Below are 21212 nucleotides of genomic sequence, written 5' to 3'. Positions count from 1 at the left end.
GGCCTCATAGAAACAGACAACTGGTGCCAGACCCATGGCCTCAAGCTAAATGCCAAAAAGTGTATAGTCATCCCCTTTGGCAAAAACAAAGTGCCCACAAATCACCACATAGGTGGTAATCCATTAAGTATGGAAGAAATAATTAGGGACCTAGGGACCCAAGTTGATAGCAATCTCTCATTTGAAAACCACGTGGCCAAAGAGGTTAGAAAAACATTTTATATAGCCCACCTAATCATGAAGGGATTCACATCTAGATCAGGGGAGGTCATCGTGCCTCTTTACTCATCCCTCATCAGGCCCATAATTGAGTACAATTCCCCTTTTGGGATGTACCTTACCAGACACCTGCAGCAACTGGAAAGACCCCAAAAGTACCTCACCAAGAGGATCAAAGGTCTCAAACAGATGCCATATGCTGCCTGGTTAAAGAAACTCCAACTCTACTCAGTGGCATACCGCCTGCTCAGAGGCGATCTGTGCCTGACGTATAAAGCCATGTCCAACCCGGAATTAATGGATATGCTGCACCTCAGAAAATCCAAATCCATCGAGCTACGCGCACGAGAGACTTGAACCTCAGCACTGAAATAAATAGGACATGCTGGAGGGACAGATTCATAACCCAGAGGCTCCCTTCACTCTGGCATAAAATCCCAGTCCAGGTTAGGCAGAGTCCCTCATTGACTCTCTTCAAGAGGAATCTTGATGAGTGGATGGGAGATCATAGGTTTACCCTGGGTATCACTTCTGTGTCACTGTTAGAGGCACAATATACTAACCTTGAAAAAGGGCATAGCAAAATTCATTTAAAATGGGTGGCGAAAGCCAAACACACTCTGGCTAGGCTTATAAATGCCCTAGGGCAGATAGCCTAGTATGAACCTATGAACCTATGAACCTATAATACAAGTTGCTGGCTGTTTTTTTTTTTTTCACTTATTTTTCTTAATAGAAGTTGCTAGCTGACATTCTTGTTTTTTATTCAGTAAGTTTTGCTTTGCAACCTGAATAATATCAAAAAAGGCTGTGTTGAACTCATTAAGAAAACTAACATGAAAATAATGGAGAACAAAGGCATTATTATACCTATTGTTATAGTTCCAAAACATACACTGCATGTAGCAGACACTAATGCTATTGTAAGTACCACACACATGCATTTGTGCATGTTCTGTCATGTGCTATTGTAAGTACCACACACGTGCATTTGTGCAAGGTCTGTCATATGCTATTGTAAGTACCACACACATGCATTTCTGCATGGTCTGTCATATGCTATTGTAAGTACCACACACGTGCATTTGTGCATGGTGTGTCATATGCTATTGTAAGTACAACACACGTGCATTTGTGCATGGTCTGTCATATGCTATTGTAAGTATCACACACGTGCATTTGTGCATGGTCTGTCATATGCTATTGTAAGTACCACACACGTGCATTTGTGCATGGTCTGTCATATGCTATTGTAAGTACCACACACGTGCATTTGTGCATGGTCTGTCATATGCTATTGTAAGTACCACACACGTGCATTTGTGCATGGTCTGTCATATGCTAGTGTAAGTACCACACACGTGCATTTGTGCATGGTCTGTCATATGCTACTGTAAGTACCACACATGTGCATTTGTGCATGGTCTGTCATATGCTATTGTAAATACCGCACACGTGCATTTGTGCATGGTCTGTCATATGCTATTGTAAGTACCACACACGTGCATTTGTGCATGGTCTGTCATATTCTGTTGTAAGTACCACACACGTGCATTTGTGCATGGTCTGTCATATGCTATTGTAAGTATGATACACATGCATTTGTGCATGGTCTGTCATATGCTATTGTAAGTACCACATATGTGCATTTGTGCATGGTCTGTCATATGCTATTGTAAGTACCACACACGTGCATTTGTGCATGGTCTGTCATATGCTATTGTAAGTACCATACACGTGCATTTGTGCATGGTCTGTCATATGCTATTGTAAGTACCACACACATGCATTTGTGCATGGTCTGTCATATGCTATTGTAAGTACCACACACGTGCATTTGTGCATGGTCTGTCATATGCTATTGTAAGTACCACACACATGCATTTGTGCATGGTCTGTCATATGCTATTGTAAGTACCACACACATGTGCATTTGTGCATGGTCTGTCATATGCTATTGTAAGTACCATACACATGCATTTCTGCATGGTCTGTCATATGCTATTATAAGTACCATACACATGTGCATTTGTGCATGGTTTGTCATTTGGGATGTAGCATTCTTATGTGAAACATCTCATTTTCTGTATGTTTTATATTTTCCAAGTTGAACACTAATTACAGACAAGGTCATCTCTGCGTAAGAAGACCCTTTATTGAAGAAAAATCACTGGCACAATGAAGAGAAAAGGAAGCTCCAGCTGTCTCATGGGACAGTTCCTTGACTATGATACAGATGAACCAGGGCATCTGTTGGGGCGGGGGGGGGGGACAGGTCCGCATATCCTGGGAGAAGAGAGTGGGATGGAACAGGCTATGAATTACCATGACTGCTCAGAGGAAGGGAAGCAGATGCAGATAGGTGGCAGTCCTCATTTGTGGGTGCATGGAAGCATACACTGACACAGGGAAGGTACTGCGGCCCATGCGGTGATGTGAGTTACACATCCCCCTGAACAGGGGAGGCCTTAAGGCTATAATTAAAATGATCACATTAAAATGCCAGCAAGGGCATAAACCATTACCGTGGCTGCCTGTATGTTTACTTCATTTGGCTGTCGCCTGAGTACCATGAGTACCCAGTATGGAGGACTGAACAGATTTATCACCAGTAGGAGAAGGGGTGAAGCTTGACAGCAAGAAACACCCAGAAAAATGGAAAGAAATGGAAGGAAGAAAAAAGCAGATGAGATGAAGACTTGTCTTGGCAGAAGTAAGAAGATAACAGCTTGAGAGCTGTTTATACAATGAAATGTGCTTTTTGGTATCAAACGAGCAAAGTAATGAATATGTTGTAGAAATTATTTAGTTAGTTAATTTAATGTACAAAAGATATGATTGAGGGCAGTTCCAGAACTTTATAGAAATGGGCACTATATTTACATTGGGATGAATGATGTAAAATGGTTAGCAAAGGCAAATCATTTACTAAAATGTGAATTTTCAAAACCATGGGTTGTGACAGGAGAAGAACTCATGGACTTGCATGTTCACAACTTGTATATCTGGAGTTAAAGTAGCTGCAAGCTGACAATTACGCAATGTCTTCATCTCTTAAAGCAAGCATATTGTGTTACCCATTCTCTGCTGTTGTGTAACCATGGCACTGATACATATAATTTAGGAGTGTGTTTATTGCCCACTGCAGAAAAGAAAACTTAAAATCCTGTTCTTTCAGCAATTTTTTTTCACTATTTTGTTTGTCAGACAAAAAGCATTTGGCAAATAACCATGTATGCAATATGCCTTAGTAACAGACTACTTACTGAATATGACAGAATTAAGTAATTTATATCAAAAGGTCATTGTTGAAATGCATTATCATAACAATAGGTTTTTTTTTTTTTGTGAGAACTTATTTAGTGGGTGCCATGAATGTAAGCTTGTTACATGACAGAGTTAATGGAGTGTGTTTTACTACACAAAATGGTAGCCTGTGTTGCACGCATGAGCATTTTTAATTTTCTGTGGAAAAGGGGTAAATATTAAATGAACAGAGTGAAATTCTACTGTCTAGTTAAGAACACAGAAGCTGATAACAAATTTCCAACACTGCAGAAAGCACTGGATAACAAAATAATTCAGCATAAAGGAAATCGAACACAAAATCATTTGAAGGCATTGTAAACCAAATCACCCAAGCACAAAACCATCACTACCTCAGATTATAGAAAGTTACTAGGCTATTATCCCTGAGGCCCTTATAAGCCTAACCAAGAATTTAGCCCATGTTCCAACAAGTCAGCACCCTATGCCACTGTCCAGCAGAACACAGATGGAATCCCAGGGGTGTATTTTCTGTTCCCCATCCAGCTATCCAGGCTGCACTTAAAAAGGGATAATGAGGTACTCTGCTTGATGTGGACAGGGAGTCTATTCCACAGAAGAGTCCTGACAAGTCCTGTTGATGTCACAGACCAGGTTGAGATCACTCGTGTGGGTTAGTTGAGTGGAGCTTGACTTGAGGATATCCAGCAGTCCCATCAAGGTGGGGTCTGAGATTGCTTTGTATGCCATACAGAGGTCACCTCAGAGCAGTCTATATGAGACTGAGTAGAAGGACAGTCCTTTTAGCCTGCCTGTGTAGAGTAGATGTTTGAGGCTCTGGATTCTCCTGGTGAGGAACCTCTGCGGTCTCTCCAGCTGCTGCATGTGCTTTACGAGGCACATGCCAAAAGGGGAACTGTATTCAATAATGGGTTTTATAAGGGAAGAATACAGGGTTATGACCTCCTTGTCTCTGGATGAGATACCCTCACTAATGAGGTGGGCCATGTAGAAATCTTTCCGCACAACAGAGGCAATATGATGGTCAAAAGTCTGGTTGCTATCAACCTGGGTGCCCAAGTCCCTCACAACTAATTGCGTATTCATGACTTATCGATATGATAATTTGTGAGGGTGTCACTCTCCCCAAAGGGGGTGATGATGCATTTTTAGGCATTCAGCTTGAGGCCATGTTTCTGTCACCAGTCATTTGTTTGGGTGAGACATTCTTGGAGGATGTCCACATCACTAGGGGAAGTGATGACAGCACCCAGTTTACAGTCATCTGCAAACTTGGTCAGCCATAGCTCACTGGTTTTGGCCTGCACCTCAGAAAAGCATATCCCAAACAACAGAGGTCCCAATACTGATCCCTGGGGTACTCCACTCATTACGGGTCTACTGCTTGAGGTGGCTTCCCCCATTTTGATTAGGTGGGTTCCATCAATGAGCCAGTTTGCTACCCATCTGATAACATATGGATTGATACCTAGTTGAGAGAATTTATCTATTATACCTGAGTGAGGAATAGTATCGAAGGCTTTGGTCAGGTCAAGGTAGGCGGTGTGCACCATCCTCCCCTCATCCATGGCCTTGCTGACTGTCTCAAAGAAATTGACCAAATTTAACAGGTATGACCTCCCCTTGACAAAACCAAACTGTGTGGGTGTGAGTGTTTGGTGGTTGCCAAAGTCCCTGTTAATGAGGTCCATGATAATCTGCTCCATGGCCTTGCAGATAAGGCTAGTTAGGCTGATGGGTATATAATTTCCTGGATCAGTGGATGCTTCACCTTTGTGCAGAGGGATGACAGTGGCTGTCCTCCACTCGGCTGAGATGAAGCCGGTACTCAGGCTTTGGTTGAATAAGGTGCCTAATGGTGCTGCAAGTTCCTGCCTGAGTTCAAGTAGGATGCAGCCTGAGATGTTATCGGTTCCCATGGAGGGTGTATATTTTTGCCTTTGAGGGGGCAGTGATGACTTGCTCCCTAAAGATAAGGGGAGGGGGGCAGGTGCTGTGGATATCCTGATTTATTGATGGGGGGGACAGAGGGGTAGAGTTTTCACTGAGCCTATCTGCCAGCATGTTGGTTACATCTACAGTATTTGTGCATGTGGTGTGCTTGACCACCACTTCTCAGCAAATCCGAGTGCTTCCTTTGAGATTGCGGATATATGTGAAGAAGGCCTTATGATTTTTTTTAGTAGATATGGCCAGTTTGGACTTGAATTTTGCTTTCGAGGACTTCACTAGTGCTCTTATTTGCCTGTTCAGGCTAAACAGAGATTGCTTCCAATTAGGCACCTGCACCTTCTTGGTCCTGGACAGTAATTTTGTCCTTTTATTATAGAGATTATTTATTGCAGATGTCCACCAGACTAGTTTACTCTTCCTTGAGGAGGAGTATTTTGCCTGTTGGGTAGTTCTGATTCCATGCACCTATATAAATGCACGTATAGTACTTTGGTGTAGGTTTGGACATTTGTCCCAGTTCTTATGGAAGGGGAGGCAGCTGTGAAGTTGTTTATACCTTCCCTCAGGAGGTTGTAATCAGCTTTGGAGATTTTTTTTTTGTTCAACCCTAGCTGGGGGGGAGGGGGTCAGGGGAGATGGTGACTTTGAAGGTGACCACTTTGTGGTCAGATCTTACCAGGGAAGATGACACTGTAAGGATGCTGCAGTGGTTACTCATGTTTGTCAATACCAAGTCCAAGACATTATCACCTCTTGTGGGGAGTGTCGACCAGCTGGTCTAAGGCATTTGCATTGATGAAATCAAGGAATCTCTGGGCAGTTGTGTTTTGGCACAAGTAGCTCTTCCAATTTATGGTTGGATAGTTAAAGTCACCCAGGATCAGGGTAAAGGGGTGAGTCTTGATAGATTCAAAGAGGTCCAGACAGGTGGCATGGGCATCTTGATTCAAAGTTGGGGGCCTGTAGCTAGGTATGATTTGAATAGGGGTCTTGTCAACAGTTAACTGCACCTGTAGTATCTCCTGTGTGTCATACTGTTTGACCATCCTGGAGGTGGATATGTTTTTAATATATATTGAAAGTCCACCTCCGTTTGCTTTGCTGCCCACAGTTTGGGGTCTGAATGTATGATAGGATGAGTAACCAGGTATTGCTGGGGTGCTCTCTGCAGCTTTGAACCAGGTTTCTGTGACTGCACAAATGTCAGCATCTTCCAGGGTTAAGAATGCTTGCAGTGAATTCAGTTTACCTGAAGGAACATTACAGATTTCAAATAAGAAATCAAAGATTAGAAGACAGTATATGTGGTTATGTAGCAAAGTTACACATCTGGAAGAACACTGCCAGTCCAGTGGGGAACTTGCTGAAATATTAACAATAGAGCAGCAAGTGGCATGTATGAAGATGCATGAAACAGACTGTTGTCTTTCGAAGACAGTGTTATACAAATCATTCAGAGCACCTAAGTCCACAGACTCGGCTGCGCTATGTCCACAGACTCGGCTGCACTATGTCCACAGACTCGGCTGCGCTATGTCCACAGACTTGGCTGTGCTATGTCCACAGACTTGGCTGCACTATGTCCACAGACTTGGCTGCGCTATGTCCACAGACCCGGCTGCGGAAGAACATAGAAGAGCAATGCAGGCAGTAAAATAACCAGTAAATGACATGGAAATAAACATGCTTCTGATCAAGCAGTTTGGCAAAACATCTCATCAAGAGAGAGAGATTGTTGATCTTAGTAAATACCGAAGGAAATACCAAAGGACTGGGCCTGCTACTTGAGTGAATAGGAAGCAATACAGCAGACAAAGCTACTGCAAACTATGTTTCTCCTTTTGTTATCTGGTTCTACTTCAAGTAATCTTAATTTACTTACATCAGTTTTGGTTAAGGTGTAGTTCATCATAGCTGCCTTTGCTGTTAACTGATTTGTGTGATGTCGTATTGTGTTGGTTGCTGTGTCTTGGGCAAACTGCTGCTCCGTAAAAGAACCAAAGGCAAGTACTCAAAACTGCATTGTGTGCTTTCTATGAATTACTGCAATACTGAATGTATTTTATATACATGGGTGGACTGCGGGAGTGCAAAAACATTTCATGAAGTTTTATTTTCTTTATTATCACTCACTGTTTTATTATCACTCACTGTTTTATTATCACTCACTATTTTATTATCACTCACTGTTTTATTATCACTCACTATTTTATTATCCCTCACTGTTTTATTATCGTTCACTGTTTTATTATCCCTCACTGTTTTATTATCGTTCACTGTTTTATTATCGCTCACTGTTTTATTATCGCTCACTGTTTTATTATCCCTCACTGTTTTATTATCGCTCACTGTTTTATTATCACTCACTGTTTTATTATCGCTCGCTGTTTTATTATCACTCACTGTTTTATTATCCCTCACTGTTTTATTATCGTTCACTGTTTTATTATCACTCACTGTTTTATTATCCCTCACTGTTTTATTATCGTTCACTGTTTTATTAGCACTCACTGTTTTATTATCGCTCACTGTTTTATTATCCCTCACTGTCTTATTATCGCTCACTGTTTTATTATCACTCACTATTTTATTATTGTTCACTGTTTTATTCTCACTCACTGTTTTATCATCCCTCACTGTTTTATTATCGCTCACTGTTTTATTATCACTCACTATTTTATTATCACTCACTGTTTTATTATCCCTCGCTGTTTTATTATCCCTTACTGTTTTATTATCGTTCACTGTTTTATTATCCCTGACTGTTTTATTATCCCTAACTGTTTTATTATCCCTCACTGTTTTATTATTGTTCACTGTTTTAGTATCACTCACTGTTTTATTATCCCTCACTGTTTTATTATCGCTCACTGTTTTATTATCGTTCACTGTTTTATTATCACTCACTGTTTTATTATCACTCACTGTTTTATTATCGTTCACTGTTTTATTATCGTTCACTGTTTTATTATCACTCACTGTTTTATTATCGCTCACTGTTTTATTATCGTTCACTGTTTTATTATCCCTCACTGTTTTATTATCCCTCACTGTTTTATTATCACTCACTGTTTTATTATCACTCACTATTTTATTATCGTTCACTGTTTTATTATCGCTCACTGTTTTTCTTATGTTTTCTTTGATACTGTGTTCTTAAGTTTCTTACATTTTCTGTCTTTGCTGAAAATATATTTACATGTATAATATGGATTATATTCATTTAAATCTAACACTGCTGTCATGTTAGCAAGGGTGTATCTAGGGATATTTGGTGTACTCAAATAAGTACATTTTTTCTGAACATCTCTTGGAGACTTCATTACTTAAGCAGCACTGAATGTTTAGAACTGTCTAAAGTAATATTTATGGGAGGTTAATGCAATTCTAAAAATAGCCATTTTATGATTATAAACAAAACCAAAAAGTAAGAAGGTCACATAGAGAAATCAATTAGTAAAAACTAATAGAAAAACCTAGCCTAGGTAGAGTTTTCACTGTGTCAAACCTTAAACCTCCTGGAATAGAGCCCCATGGGATATATGCAAATGACCCATTAAGGACAACAAGTATTTAAGGTGTATGGCTTCTGAATGTCCATAACTTTTTACATTTTTCTTTTTAAGCCATTATGGATGATTCAGGCCAACAAAGCCAAATGCCACTAGCTGTAGACATGCATGTTTCGATCTTCTTATGACCTCATCAGCACAGCATAAGTGGACTGTTTGGCTATACTCTAGAAACACAGGGGTTTGAGGTCTCACACAGTGAAAGCTCTAGCTTGGCTAGGCTTTTCTTGGATTTTATGATTATAAGTACATCTGAAAATAATGTGTCCCTTTTCTGTCTGTATAGGGGTAACATAATGATGCTTGAATAGATTTTTAAATGACAGGTGGGTGGTGATGGGAGAAAAATTAGGCTAGAGTAAATAATATAAAGATGTGGTACACCCTTACATTTTAGTTGTGTACTGTTATGATGCACTGTTGTAATCAGACATATAATAATTGTCATAGTAGAACCAAAACTACACGCAAAAGGCATCAGATGAATGTGTGGTACTTAAACCTGATGAAGCATTATTTGTAAAAGCTTGTGTTGGTGTTGTTTATTTTTTTAATTATTAAAGTGCTTTTTAATTTGTTTGATCAAATATATGTCAACTGACCAGTTCAAGTAGTACAATTACACTAGAAGACATGCACGCTCATTTGTTAAGTGTTCAGTAGCTAAATGCATTAGCAGATAGGCATTGTGATTAACAAATACTAAAAAAATACGAGGGGCAATACAGTCACCCCAAAGGAAGGAAAAGTGAAAAAATGAAACTGGAGCTGAGTGTTGGGGTAGCTGTATTTGTTATGTATGTTGATATGATAATTGGTTTCTTCAGCTATCACTGAAGAAATCAGAGATCAGGGATAGGAAAGACTTATTAAAGCTGAGAAGATGGACAACATGGTTAAAATGAAAATACCACTGAAACACAGTGACAGAAAGAAAACACTGGGCTTATGCTTGTGTATCCAATAAGTACAACTATTGTATGGCAGAGAGTAGATATGAAAAATGGATGTGGACTGTTACTTAAGTAACATCTTACATAGGACTTTACAAAATGGCAGCTTCCTACAGTCAGACTCACTGGGCAAAGCCAGGACCCCAGCCTGAGAGGTGGTTCAAGTGAAGACATTTTTTTGGATATTATATTATATTATATTATATTATATTATATTATATTATATTATATTATATTTGCTGGACCAATACTAAATCCAGTGGTGGAACTGTTGATGGTTGCAGAAGATGATTTAGAGTTGAAATGGGTTTTATCTTATGTAAGTAGCACTATTCACTTGCAGTGCTGAAGTGGCACTGATTTCTGTGCCTGAAAACATTCATCATGGCTGTTTTGAGGTTAATGAAGCAAACCCCCATGATCAAAACACAAATATCATTTGGCTATGACCTTACACTGTCACATGAGTGTGTGTGTGTGTGTGTGTGTGTGTGTGTGTGTGTGTGTGTGTGTGTGTGTGTGTGTGTGCACACACGTGTGCGTGTGTGCTTGTGTATGTGTGTGTGTGTGTGTGTGTGTGTGTGTGTGTGTGTGTGTGTGTGTGTGTGTGTGTGTGTGTGTGTGTGTGTGTGTGTGTGTGTGTGTGTGTGTGTGTGCATGTATACTTCAGAGAGACATGTGGAGAGAAGCTGCCCAGATATGCACCTGCAGACAGATGACTGTTCACACTGATAGCCATAGGTGGATGACCATAATCAGACTAATGCTGAGAGATTGAAGGGTACTAGACCACTGTCCCCCTGATGACCAAACTTATGCATGCAGCTGTACTTATGAAGGAGTGTTGACTATAGCTACTCATCAGGCATGAGGGGCACCATTTTCTTACCCGAATGGCATACTCTATCATCCTACTAACCAAAATGGTTGACAGCTGTATTCCCTAAGGTCAGCTAAGCTGACTTACATTCCACAGATGCTATGTGGAACACACAAGGAAACTCATGGGGCAGTGAAGCCACAGAGGGAATAACAGATCACTCTGAACTGAAAGTACAGATGACATTTTGAAATGAACCCATCCATTCGGTCTCTAAGTTCCTAGTTAAGTCAATGAATGGAGGACATGCAGCCGATCCAGATGTTAAATATATTTTATTTGTTTTATGTGCTTTTTATAACTAGGATAGTCTGAATGGGGAAAAACTTCAGCAAAAGCTGGGGAGATAAGCTGCACAATAAATTACAATCTAAATAATGCAGAAAAATGCATCCAAAGTCAAAGTTAAATCAAAAACCAATATACAATAATTAAAATACAAAACAATGGTGGTATTTGTTACATACATGCTATATTTACATTAGACAAATGTCTTAGATTTGTTAGGGGAATAAGCACATTGCAGAAAATCTTAGAGTGTTCTGCCAAGCAAATTATCTTAGATAAAACAAGCGAGAAAGGTGGAGGTACACTAGTAAGGTAAAATAAGAATTAGACAAGTTAGTATGGATTAAGGAGTTTAGACTGTGGTGGTGGTGCTGCGGCAGTGTTGTCGCCTCACAGCTAGATGTTGTCCCGTTCAATTCTCAGCTAGAGCATCTTCTGTGTGGAGACATGTGTGAATGGGCGTACCTTTATTGAAGGTTGTGCTTCAGGGATGGCAACTCGGCACGTAAAAATATACTGCCAATCATTAGTGGACCGGAGTTCCGCTGTGGTGACCCCTAACTGGGAAAAGCCGAAAGACACAAACAGTATGGATTAAGGAGTTTTATCCACAAAATACAGAAAAGTGCAAGTAAATAGTGGAGACTGGAGGGGAAATATATAGAGAATATATATAGAGCATAAGGAAATACTATATAAAGGAAAGAAACAAAGTTGTTAGGTATTCCCAGTTGCAGTGAAGAGAAAAATGTAGTGTTAAAATACTTGTCTGGACTAGATCATGTGCGAGTCCAATTTGAGTTTGGGTGCATTTTTTAGAAACATGTGGAACTATTTAGGATACGATTGTAGTCTGACTTTAGTATTAAGAGATATCCATTTTTTCTGCCATGGAAACCAGTAGAAAGTCCCTGTGGTGATTATAGGATTTTTATGTAGTTCATACATTTAATTTTGTGACCTTAGACATCTCTGGCACTACTCTTTTGAAACATTCTACTCCATGTGTGTGTTTGTAGAAAAAGGCGGAATAATTGTTTGCAAATGGGTTAATAACTAATTCTAACTGATCCATTTTTTTTAAGACCCTAGAAGTGATGAAACTTTTGCAAATTTGCTGTAGCTTTACTATAGTTTATTTAGCTGTGAAGAACAGGTATTGGTCAGATTTGTACCTGCATAAGGTAGGCTAGGCAGTGCAAATGTGCAAGTTCTAATAAGGAACGTTTAGTAAAGTTTACTTTGATGTTTTTAACTAATTTTGTTGACTACGTAACATATGTGGTAGTCAAACTTCAGATGAGGGTTGACGATGACTTGTGTAACCTGCTCATGGCTACATGTTCTTAGGTATTGTTATTTATGTATATTATTTATGACTTGCATAGTGGGGGATGGAAAAAGGATACATTTTTTAACATTTAATAGTAGATGATATTATAAAAAACATTTCTTAGATGATTAAAGCAGTCTTGAGTCTGTGACTGGATGTGACTGATAAAGTATGCACAGCATATTCTGGTTGAATCATCTGCACATTGGACAACTGAGCCTTGTTTGATAGACTTATGCATGCCAGTAATAAGTCTGTTAAATAGAAGTGGACCCAAGTTTTTTTTTTTTTTGCACCAGGGTGAGTGTCAACCAAGAAAAGCCATCACTCAGACAGCCACTGGGGGGGAGGAGTCATGAGTTTTCTGCTCCCAAATAGGACCCGCAAAATAACAGGCAAAGGATACTATCCTCAAACACATATTATAGTACTGCCTTCAGGCATTTTAAGTGATGCAGGTAGTAACCATCATCCAATATTTGTTGTTTTAAACTACTCTAAGGCTCCTAAACTAATTCTCTATAACTTCGTCAGAAATCTGAAACAATGCAATAGACCATGGGAATGATTCCGAAAAACTTGCTGTCAGTGTAAGTGACTCTATAAAGCAGGCTTACACCAGAGGAAGTCACTAACTCAAACAGCATGTCTTTTAGAATCTGCTCCACGTTTCATTACTGCTCAAAAAAATGTACCTTGAAGCCCTTAACCTATCTGCCACTTGACAGGGCAGTTACATATTTCAATAAGACATTTTTTAAACATTTTAAATTCTCTGGCTTCTATAAGACACAAAAGAATGAAATACTTAACAAGCACCTTGGATGTCTTATAACAGCAATACAGCTTTATATCTCAGTGACTTTGTTTGTGTCTTTCGGCTTTTCCCGGTTAGGGGTTGCCACAGCGGAACTCCGGTCAGCTAATGATTGGCAGTAGATTTTTACGTGCCGAGTTGCCATCCCTGATGCACAACCTTCAATGAAGGAATGCCCTTTCACGCATGTCTCCATACAGAAGACGCTCTAGCTGAGAATCGAACAGGACAACATCTAACTGTGAGGCGACAACACTACCGCAGTACCACCACGGCAGTTCAGTGACTAAAACATGGAAATCAAGCACAGCCACCCAATATCTACATTATCAGAACTTACATAATAAAGTAAAAGTAATTGTGATAAACAGTAAAGAAAACTGCTACAACAGGGTACAGAATAAATACAAACAAAATTCTAAACAGTTTTTGAAATGTATCAGCTCTTTGTTAAGATCTTGTTAAAAATAGCAGACAAACATATTCCAAATGAATTTGACTATCACATAGTGTGTATCTTCACCTCACATTTTATAATGACTACTGCCACTCATGATATTACTGATGTCTCCCCTTCGGAACCCAAACTGTCTCTACTAACCAGTAATTCTTTCAGCTTGGACTAACAGACCTCATCAAAAAATTTCTTAATAAAGTAAAACCCAAGGCTTCTGATACTCTCCAGAATATTTCTAGATAAGATCAGACTCTATTTTATATTTAGTATCTGTCTCATTTAATCAATCAGTCAATCAGAGAACCACACTCTCTTCACATATTGAAACAATACTGTGTCATTTGTTTTTATAAATGTGATAATTCCCTTGAGCTATCCGCTATAGACCAATTACTATATTATCACCTTCTCTACAATTTCAGAATGTGTGTGTGTGTGTGTGTGTGTGTGTGTGTATATATATATATATATATATATATATATATATATATATATATATGGGTCCCTATGACTTCGTCGACAGTTCATTTGATCGACAGTTCATTTCGTCGACAGTTCATTTCATCGACAAGCATTTTAGGTGGGGGGCTTTGCCCTTCACACTCCCAATGTGGGGGGCTGTGCCCCCCACACCCCCCCTAACTATATATATCAACTCCAGGGTCGCACAACATTGGGGAAGGGGGTAAATGCTTGTCAATGAAATGAACTGTCGATCAAATGAACTGTCGACCAAGTCATAGGAACCCATATATATATATATATATATATATATATATATATATATATATTTTTTTAATGTTCTTAACCAAGAATGACATACTATCACTGACTCAATACAGTTTCAGAACAGGGTGTAATACAGACACAAAATGATTTCCTTTCCAAGACATAGTCAATGAAAAATCAAGGGCAACAAGCAGTATCCTCCTCCATCGTAATAGCCTTTGATACTGTATCCCACCCACTTCTACAAACTACAGGTGCACTGAGACATACCATTTCCCTTGTGGAAACTGGAGAAACCACATTCCATGCTTCAAGAGACAGGCAGGGCCACATCAAAGGAAACACACCCTTTAGGAAGCCCCATTGCAAATTCCTGGCCCCACACTATACATAGGATGTTCAGGGAGATCCGGGGTTAAAAACACAGACAAGTGCTTTAAATTTCTATCACCAAAATATACTAAATAATGTGCATTTAAATGAGGGTTTCGCTACTTACACCACCACCCTGACATGGAGGCAATACTCCCACAACCCTGGAACTTTAGTCAACTTATAACCACAACAACTAGATATAGAAAGACACACATAAAAACAATCAATCCTTGACTGTATCCTAACATCCTCTCCAAATGAAACATCGTCTCACAGAACTCTGTCAGGCAACCTTGGTGAGCACTTACCAATTTGTATCATAAGGTATCAAAGCAACAGCCCCAAAACACATCATTACAACCTGCTAACAAAACTTAATACTTTTCTTGAAGACACTTTTTTAAAAACACTACAAGTCCTTAACTAGGACTCAATAAAAACTCTTCTCCATAAATGATGCTGTCTTTGAGTTCAGTAAATTTTTTCTAGGTGTTCTAAATACACTAGCCATCCCCTCAGAATAATACTAAACAAAGCCAACCCTGGCCCCTGGCTATCCTCAGCAACTAAACATCTCATGAAACAAACACACAAAGCCTAAAAGGTCTGGACAAAAAATAAATAAAACAGCTCCTACTTTACTAGTATATAGACATCTAAGAAATCTAACAAAATAACTTCTCAACAAAGATAAAATAACTACTACTCAACCAATTAGAACATACAGACTAATAATACAAAACTGTTCTGGGCCTCAGTTAATAAACTGTTAAATCCAGGACGAGCTACAATGCCAACACCAAACACACAAAAATAAAATGATACCACAGCCAACCAATTCAATACCCACTTCATTTATTTTATTATTTATCCTTTGTTGACCAAGTTAGCCCAACTAGGGTAGTAACCTCTTTTCAGGGAGGCCCAAGGTGGTATTTATATTACTAGGGGAAACTTGGCCATAGCATCAGGGAACTTCCCCTATTCTTGGTAGTCGGGGGAAGGCTTTATGTGTTACACATCCTGACTTCCTGTTTCCTGTCCAGGCACGGAGGCAGTCAGGAAGAACAGGGAAATAATATAGTTGATTCAGCTTTGGCTAAAAATGAAGTGAAAGTTGCTGAAAATGTAGTTGAAATGGTAGAATCGCTACCAGAAGTTTTTTTTCTGATGCTGTGGGTACAGAAAAAAGCAGTGACATTGGAGGAAAAGGAGATTGTTTCTGTAACTGAGGTGGATTTGGATGAACATTTCAGAAGAGACTGTTTGAAGGAGAGACAGTTACCTCTGAGGAATGCATAATTAGAACCCTCCAATCGGGGGTGGGGGGCTAAAGGATGATTATTTGGAAGAAACGGTAAACCAAAGTAACCAGAATGTGGAGCAGCAATTTCATGGAGCGACATCATGTAGAAAATAGAAGAAGAAAAAGGAGAAAAAGAGACTGTGCCAGAAAAAGTTCCAGAGACAAATACTTATGCACAAGCTGTGGGAGATGAGCAAAGAAGAAATAAAAGAAACAAAAAAGAAGTATACAGTACGTGTGAGCTGTAAAACAATGAAGAAAGTTTGGACAGGTATGAGGTTTGGGACTCTGTCAGAGCACCTCTGGGTGTCAAAGCATTTATTTTAATTAATAAAGATACTTTTTGTGACTTGATATTTGAGACTGGGCAGCCATGGACATTTTTTGGATGCATATGAACAAAAAAAAAATATTTATCCATGATCAGAATATGTCGCGCAAGCTTTTTACACACAAAAAAAAGAATAACGATCCAGTTTAGAATTGAAGTTAAAGCAAAAGAACTGAAAGAATATTTATTAACTAATGTAAAGAAGTAATGGACACCACAAAATATATGATGAAAGAGGACTGTGGACAGGGGATGGGAATGTGGAGTAATACTGAAAATGATACTGTTATGCACGTACCTAGTATTATTAATGTTCATGATAATAGGGGTTTTCTGAAATACAGGGGTCAACTAAAACATGTTATTTTTGTGTAAACAATGATCATTTACTCAATGAATGTGATAAAAATTGGGTCTATATTATAATCTCGAAGTTACAGAACATCGAATACAATATGGTCGACACCATATTATCGAAGTTCCTTAACTTTGAAAATAAAAAAAAACTTTAAACATTAAATACTTACCCTAATGGGTTTAAGCAGGGGGGTAAGCCCCCCTGCACCCCCACACCCCCACCTACATAAATATACCAACTTCGAGATCGCACTTTAACGTAGTATGGTGCGGAAAGGGAATAATTCCCTTTCCTTCACTGTAGCGCAATCTCGGAGTTGGTATATTTAAGTAGCAGGGGGTGTGGGGGTGCAGGGGGGATTGCCACCCTGCCTACAATTATTAGTTTTTTTTTTCTTCTACAAATATTTTTATTGTGTTTCCATTGTTTAATAGTTCGATGCATAAAGTTCGATGTTTATGATTCGAACTATTAAACATTCAAGATTATAATACAGACCCATAAAAATGTGTTATTTATGTGGTAAACAGGGCATAATGCAAAAATGTGATTTAAAGTGCAAAAAATGTGGCAATACAGGTCATTCATATCTAGAATGTGAAATGAATGTGCAAGAAATTGAAAATGAAGTTACACAGGATAAAGAGATAGTCAAATGTATTATACAAGAAAATCTACAAAAGATGTGGCTGATAAACAGGTTATACATGAAGTTAAAGAAAATAACAAGGAAAAAGAAACAGAGGAGACAAGCGAGGAGGAAGCCGACTGGTGCACAGTAAGAAATAAAAAGAATTCCACAGGGAAAACCGTTAAAGGAAGGAAAGAAAACTGAAAAAACATAATGCTTAGAGAAAATAAGAAAGGAAAGGGATAAACATTTTATTACACTGTTCTTAAAAATTTGAATATTAGCTTTAAATGAGAACAGTATGAACAATCTTAAATGGAGAAAAGGTATATTACAATGATGTACTGTAGTAGAGAATAGGTATATTACAATGGTGTGCTGCAGTAGAGAATAGGTAGATTACAATGGTGTGCTGCAGTAGAGAATAGGTATATTACAATGGTGTGCTGCAGTAGAGAATAGGTAGATTACAATGGTGTGCTGCAGTAGAGAATAGGTAGATTACAATGGTGTGCTGCAGGAGAGAATAGGTATATTACAATGGTGTGCTGCAGTAGAGAATAGGTAGATTACAATGGTGTGCTGCAGTAGAGAATAGGTAGATTACAATGGTGTGCTGCAGTAGAGAATAGGTAGATTACAATGGTGTGCTGCGGTAGAGAATAGGTATATTACAATGGTGTGCTGCAGTAGAGAATAGGTATATTACAATGGTGTGCTGCAGGAGAGAATAGGTATATTACAATGGTGTGCTGCAGTAGAGAATAGGTATATTACAATGGTGTGCTGCAGTAGAGAATAGGTATATTACAATGGTGTGCTGCAGTAGAGAATAGGTATATTACAATGGTGTGCTGCAGGAGAGAATAGGTATATTACAATGGGGTGCTGTGGTAGAGAATAGGTATATTACAATGGTGTGCTGCAGTAGAGAATAGGTAGATTACAATGGTGTGCTGCAGTAGAGAACAGGTATATTACAATGGTGTGCTGCAGTAGAGAATAGGTAGATTACAATGGTGTGCTGCAGTAGAGAATAGGTAGATTACAATGGTGTGCTGCAGTAGAGAATAGGTATATTACAATGGTGTGCTGCAGTAGAGAATAGGTAGATTACAATGGTGTGCTGCAGTAGAGAATAGGTAGATTACAATGGTGTGCTGCAGTAGAGAATAGGTATATTACAATGGTGTGCTGCAGTAGAGAATAGGTATATTACAATGGTGTGCTGCAACAGAGAATAGGTATATTACAATGGTGTGCTGCAGTAGAGAATAGGTAGATTACAATGGTGTGCTGCAGTAGAGAATAGGTAGATTACAATGGTGTGCTGCAGTAGAGAATAGGTAGATTACAATGGTGTGCTGCAGTAGAGAATAGGTATATTACAATGGTGTGCTGCAGTAGAGAATAGGTATATTACAATGGTGTGCTGCAGTAGAGAATAGGTAGATTACAATGGTGTGCTGCAGTAGAGAATAGGTATATTACAATGGTGTGCTGCAGTAGAGAATAGGTAGATTACAATGGTGTGCTGCAGTAGAGAATAGGTAGATTACAATGGTGTGCTGCAGTAGAGAATAGGTAGATTACAATGGTGTGCTGCAGTAGAGAATAGGTATATTACAATGGTGTGCTGCAGTAGAGAATAGGTATATTACAATGGTGTGCTGCAGTAGAGAATAGGTAGATTACAATGGTGTGCTGCAGTAGAGAATAGGTAGATTACAATGGTGTGCTGCAGTAGAGAATAGGTAGATTACAATGGTGTGCTGCAGTAGAGAATAGGTAGATTACAATGGTGTGCTGCAGTAGAGAATAGGTATATTACAATGGTGTGCTGCAGTAGAGAATAGGTAGATTACAATGGTGTGCTGCAGTAGAGAATAGGTATATTACAATGGTGTGCTGCAGTAGAGAATAGGTATTACAATGGTGTGCTGCAGTAGAGAATAGGTATATTACAATGGTGTGCTGCAGTAGAGAATAGGTAGATTACAATGGTGTGCTGCAGTAGAGAATAGGTATATTACAATGGTGTGCTGCAGTAGAGAATAGGTATATTACAATGGTGTGCTGCAGTAGAGAATAGGTAGATTACAATGGTGTGCTGCAGTAGAGAATAGGTAGATTACAATGGTGTGCTGCAGCAGAGAATAGGTATATTACAATGGTGTGCTGCAGTAGAGAATAGGTAGATTACAATGGTGTGCTGCAGTAGAGAATAGGTATATTACAATGGTGTGCTGCAGTAGAGAATAGGTATATTACAATGGTGTGCTGCAGTAGAGAATAGGTATATTACAATGGTGTGCTGCAGTAGAGAATAGGTAGATTACAATGGTGTGCTGCAGTAGAGAATAGGTATATTACAATGGTGTGCTGCAGTAGAGAATAGGTATATTACAATGGTGTGCTGCAGTAGAGAATAGGTATATTACAATGGTGTGCTGCGGTAGAGAATAGGTATATTACAATGGTGTGCTGCAGTAGAGAATAGGTATATTACAATGGTGTGCTGCAGTAGAGAATAGGTAGATTACAATGGTGTGCTGCAGTAGAGAATAGGTAGATTACAATGGTGTGCTGCAGTAGAGAATAGGTATATTACAATGGTGTGCTGCAGTAGAGAATAGGTATATTACAATGGTGTGCTGCAGTAGAGAATAGGTAGATTACAATGGTGTGCTGCAGTAGAGAATAGGTAGATTACAATGGTGTGCTGCAGTAGAGAATAGGTAGATTACAATGGTGTGCTGCAGTAGAGAATAGGTATATTACAATGGTGTGCTGCAGTAGAGAATAGGTAGATTACAATGGTGTGCTGCAGTAGAGAATAGGTAGATTACAATGGTGTGCTGCAGTAGAGAATAGGTATATTACAATGGTGTGCTGCAGTAGAGAATAGGTATATTACAATGGTGTGCTGCAGTAGAGAATAGGTATATTACAATGGTGTGCTGCAGTAGAGAATAGGTAGATTACAATGGTGTGCTGCAGAAAAGAACAGGTAGATTACAATGGGGTGCTGCAGTAGAGAATAGGTATATTACAATGGGGTGCTGCAGCAGAGAATAGGTATATTACAATGGGGTGCTGCAGTAGAGAATAGGTATATTACAATGGTGTGCTGCAGTAGAGAATAGGTATATTACAATGGTGTGCTGCAGTAGAGAATAGGTAGATTACAATGGTGTGCTGCAGTAGAGAATAGGTAGATTACAATGTTGTGCTGCAATAGAAAATAGGTAGATTACATTGGGGTGCTGCGGTACAGAATAGGTAAATGCAATGGTGTGCTGCAGTAGAGAATAGGTAGATTACAATGGTGTGCTGCAGTAGAGAATAGGTAGATTACAATGGTGTTCTGCAGGAGAGAATAGGTATATTACAATGGTGTGCTGCAGTAGAGAATAGGTATATTACAATGGTGTGCTGCGGTAGAGAATAGGTAGATTACAATGGTGTGCTGCAACAGAGAATAGGTAGGTTACAATGGTGTGCTGCAGTAGAGAATAGGTATATTACAATGGGGTGCTGTGGTAGAGAATAGGTATATTGCAATGGTGTGCTGCAGTAGAGAATAGGTAGATTACAACAGTGTGCTACAGTGTAGAATCGGTAGGTTACAATGGTGTGCTGCAGTAGAGAATAGGTATATTACAGTAGTGTGCTGCAGTAGAGAATAGGTATATTACAATGGTGTGCCGCTGTAGAGAATA

General features: G+C 39.1%; 1 protein-coding gene across 8 annotated transcripts in view; it reads right to left on the bottom strand.

Annotated features, from left to right (window-relative positions):
- Positions 1 to 21212, bottom strand: part of PITPNM2 (phosphatidylinositol transfer protein membrane associated 2) — a 3395372-nt gene that overhangs the window by 701323 nt on the left and 2672837 nt on the right. The window lies entirely within an intron of this gene.

The sequence above is a fragment of the Protopterus annectens genome, chromosome 3.part1, assembly GCF_019279795.1.
Source record: "Protopterus annectens isolate FY-2018-M chromosome 3.part1, PAN1.0, whole genome shotgun sequence".
Classification (NCBI taxonomy): domain Eukaryota; kingdom Metazoa; phylum Chordata; order Ceratodontiformes; family Protopteridae; genus Protopterus; species Protopterus annectens.
This window is presented reverse-complemented; position numbering and strand designations above follow the sequence as displayed.